This window comes from Vitis vinifera, chromosome 12, assembly GCF_030704535.1.
Source record: "Vitis vinifera cultivar Pinot Noir 40024 chromosome 12, ASM3070453v1".
Lineage (NCBI taxonomy): Eukaryota > Viridiplantae > Streptophyta > Magnoliopsida > Vitales > Vitaceae > Vitis > Vitis vinifera.
Genome location: NC_081816.1, coordinates 9,719,109 through 9,723,759, shown reverse-complemented (window position 1 = coordinate 9,723,759; position 4,651 = coordinate 9,719,109). Strand labels below are relative to the sequence as shown.

The 4,651-nt window shown below is 33.7% G+C and overlaps 1 long non-coding RNA gene across 1 annotated transcript; it reads right to left on the bottom strand.

Moving 5' to 3' along the window:
* Positions 1-1,904: 1,904 nt before the first annotated feature.
* Positions 1,905-3,611, bottom strand: LOC132254805 (uncharacterized). The gene is made up of 3 exons (XR_009467186.1): positions 3,534-3,611; positions 2,694-2,758; positions 1,905-2,010 (listed from the first exon to the last, which is right to left on the bottom strand). It is a non-coding gene; the product is annotated as an uncharacterized LOC132254805 (long non-coding RNA).
* Positions 3,612-4,651: the final 1,040 nt, after the last annotated feature.

The following is a 4,651-nucleotide window of genomic DNA, read 5'->3' as shown; positions in this document are numbered from 1 at the left end:
CGCCATTTGCCTTCCTTTTTGGGCACCACCACAACATTTGCCAACCAGTCCGGGTGATTACTACCCAAAAAGTGTTATTTTACACCTTTAATTCATTATGTTTTAAGCACTTTTGTGTAGTAGTTCTCCATCTTTATTCCAATTGGCATGTTAAGGACCTAGCAATGACTTCTAATCATATTTGTGGCTAGTTTTAGTGTTTTGACAGCTTTTTGGATCATTAAGACAAGCCAAGTAAAGGAGAGAAGCAAAGAGGAAAAACAAGCAAAGTGAAGAAAACAGAGGACAGCAGCTGCAATCTTCCTTCGCACTTTTGGAGCACTTACCAAAGTCTATTTTCTACATGTTATATACCATTTCAAATCTCAGGAAGTCAAGAATTCAACGCTTCAAACCGTGTACGATTTGGAGCTGAAATGAGGAAGATATGACATTCGGAAGACAACTGCATCAAGCCATGGGAACACCATTTCGCAAGGAGATTTTCTTCATGGTGCGAAATTTGGCCATTTCGCACCATGAAGAACCACCTTGCGAAATTTGGACCCTTCATCTTTTCCCTTGCCAAATTTCCTCTGTTTCTCCACGCACGCACCACTGACTTCCCAGATATTTGTAGCTTGATATTTTCTCGTGTAAATTCCTTTTGTAACCTTGTATTCAGCTGACATAAGGCTTTATCTTGTAATTTCGCTATATATAGAGGTGTACAACACCTCCAAAAGAGATTGGATGATTGGGGGATGGATCCTCTGTACATTAACTTAGAAATATAAAAAGCTCTGTTTTTCTCTCTTCTCCTGTTCTTCCCCATTTCTATTTTCTTAGTAGCCAAACAGCCTCTGAGGGCTTTTCCTCAAAGGATGATTGGCTAAAACTTTTAGTTTCTCAAAGTATGGATGTTATGTGATGGCTTGGATGCAATCCCATGGAAATTTCTCGCACCTGGAAGGTAAGGTAGTCGTTTTTCATTAATGGTTCATTAATGCAAAGTTTGGTTTTTATTTCCTTTGGACAACTTCCAACGGCCAATACTTGATAAGCTTTTGGATTTCTATCCATTAGTTATCTCCTACGAGCTATTGGAAGGTGAGGTTTTCAATTCCAAGTTTTGCATTAATCCGTTAGAACCAATTTCAATGACCATTGAAAGGTGAGTTTATCACCTGGAATAACTTTGAGTTGCCAATATTTGGTAAGCTTTTGGCTTTAGACCATTAGTTATCTCTTACGAGCCATTCAAAGGAAGTCTAAGGTGAATAACCATTGATGAAATTCACTACCATCTGTTTTGCCATTTTAAAGGATTAAAACTTGATTTGCTAAATCCATACCGGTTCGGGAAGCAAGCATCACCATAGTTGCAACCCCAACGCGAGGAGCCTATCCTGAGATTTCCAATTTGCATAAGAGCCAGAGCATAGCTATCCTATCTTTGAGAAACTTGTTTTTACACCCTTTCATTTTAGTCTTTAATGTTAGCTTAGATTAGTTTAAATCTTTCTAAAAAATTTACATCTTCTTTTAAAGCTAACATCCATAAGAAAATCACCTATTTTCCTAATTTGAATATCACTAGTGTTTGCGAAAACCCTTCCCAGTGAACGATCCTAGAACCACTATGCTATAGTAGCTTGGCTACTTTAGTAATAGTATTTAAGGTATAAATTTTGTTGATACGCCTTTAAAGCTAAGCTACCATGTCACGCCCCAAGACCCACTCCAAGGGCGTGACGGTCATTTCACACCTCAAACCCGAAGGCTTAAAGTATAATCTGACCCAAACAATCATAGTGTAACTGGATGATACCAATTACCAAATACCTGTTCAGAGTAGCGGAACAAAATCTAAAATCCTCAAAATTCAATTTCCAAATAACTTCCAAATACCAAAATATCCAAATGAACATAACTAATAGTTAAACAAAATCCAACATAAAATCCTAAGTCAAATCCTAATGATGACCATTCCTCAGCCTAGCCATCACTCCTCACCCGAACTAAGAGTACCTGAAAAATTTTCAACAATTGGGAATGAGCTCACAGCCCAATAAGGAATATTAATGCAATTCATGGATCAAATATTTTCATTTCAAATAGGAGATATCAATTTTTTTTTTCTCATCAAATATCAGAGTTTCAAAAATACCAATATATTCAAAATTCAACCAACCAATTTCATATCAAATTCAAACACTTTCACATCAGACTCAATCAAATCCATTCAATTTTTTTCATTACTCTGGTTATCAAATGTCAAATGCCCAGTTAGGTGGGACTTTTCAAATGGGTGGCTAGCCTCAAATTGTTCCTGGTGGACGGAACCAAACACTACTAGTACTAGTAACCTCTAACCAAACCCCTAGAGGCTGGGGTCCAAATCAATTACATTCCCACCATGAAATGTAAAGGTCAACTATTATATCCCATTGACAGGGCCGAATAGTCAACTATTATATCCTGTTGACAAGGGCCAAATAAACCAGAGTGATGTTTTTTGTTCAAGTATTCAAATTTACACAACATAATATCTCCATATTTTGTGTCATAAATAAAACAAAATATTTCGACATAACATTTAGTGCAAAACAATTTGATCCATGCATGATAACAAAATATCATTTTATTTTCCACAATTCAAAATAACATATAAAATAATTTAATTTTATAAATATTACATTAACTTCCCTTACCTCAAAAGAAGTCCTTGAAAGCTTGGGAGAAGAATAATTCTGAAAAAATATAATCTACTCTTCACCTAATATAACATAAGAGAAACAATTATTACTATTTATCTATAATTTAACTAATCTATTCCTTATTTAAATAAAACTAATAAATTCCCAATTTATTTCTAATAACACACTACTAATTTAATTAAATTACAATTTTATTTCATTATAAAACTCTATATATATATTTTGCTAAATCTATTATTAGTATTATCTTAATTATAAATCTAAAACTAAATATTATTATTTTAATTAATCAATTCAAAAACCACTCAATGTCTCGGGTACACCAAACCAAACAAAAAAAAACAACTTTTTTTTTTTTTTCATTTCCATCATCATGCTTTATTATATATATATATATAAAAAAAAAGGCTCATGTCTCGGGTACACCAAACGAAACAAAAAAAAAAGCAAGTTTAGTTTTTTTTTTTTTTTTTTCCTTTCATTGCCATGCACACGCGTTCTCCCTTTTTTTTTTTTTTTTTTTTTTTTTTTAACATTTTCTAATCTCTTCAACCACAAATAACAATATATTTATTTATTTATTTTTATATAAAATTTACCCTAGCCTAAAATCAAAACCTTCCAAGGAATTTTTTTTTTTTTTCTAATAAAACTTAAGATCTTCCAAATTCCAATATTAAAATCAAAATATTAAATTTTCACTATTTGATATTAAAACAAATTAAAAAAATAATCTAACCCTAATCTAGATTTGGGGTTTTCCAAAAAAAATATATCTAATGCTTGAAATTAACTAATGAATCTAAAATAATAATCTAGGGGTTAGAAACTTACCTATAGAGATCTGTTCTTCAACCCTGAAATCTGACTCCAACCTTACGTTCTCTGAAATTCTGCGAACAGGAACTCTATTCAGAAAAGAAGGGAAAGAATAAAATTTCTAATTTATACCTAGGGTACTTATTCGTAAAATTACACTTTTACCCCTCTTCCACTTTATTAAATTAATTAATCAATTAATTTAATTATTAATAACAATTTCCTAAATTACCCTTAAGAGAAAATGCTTGGGTGTTACATCCTCCCCTCCTTAACAAAAGTTTAGTCCTCTAAACTTGACATACCTGAGTCTTGAAATAATTGAGGATGTTTTTCTCTCATCTCTTCTTCTAACTCCCAAGTAGCTTCACGAACACTATGGTTGCTCCATTGAACCTTTACCAATTTGACAACAGCATGTCGCAGTACCTTATCCATCACATCCACAATTTGAACGGGTACCTCTTCATAGTTCAAGTCCTCAGAAATTTGAATAGGCTCCAACTCCACAACATGAGAGGGATCATAAATATACTTCCTCAAGGTTGAAACATGGAAAACATTATGAATCTTAGATAGACTTGGGGGCAAGGCTACTTTATATGCCAAAGTGCCTACTCTTTCTAATATTTCAAACGGACCCACAAAACGAGGACTAAGTTTTCCTTTTCTCCCAAATCTCATCACAGACTTCATAGGTGAAACTTTCAAGAACACATGATCACCCACCTCAAACTCCAAATCTCGCCTACGATGATCAGCATAACTCTTATGTCTACTTTGAGCTACTTTTAATCTTTCTTTAATCAAAGCAACTTTTTCAACAGTCAACTGCACAAGTTCAGGCCCCAAAAGTTTCCTTTCTCCAACATCATTCCAACAGATAGGAGATCGACATTTCCTACCATACAATGCCTCAAAAGGCGCCATCCCAATGCTAGCTTGAAAACTATTGTTATAGGCAAACTCTACTAAAGGTAAATGATCATCCCAATTACCTTGCAGGTCCAAAATACAAGCTCTCAACAAGTCTTCCAAAACCTGAATTATCCTTTCTGATTGGCCATCAGTTTGAGGATGGAAAGCAGTACTAAAACTCAACTTAGTGCCCAAAGCTTTTTGTAGACTATGCC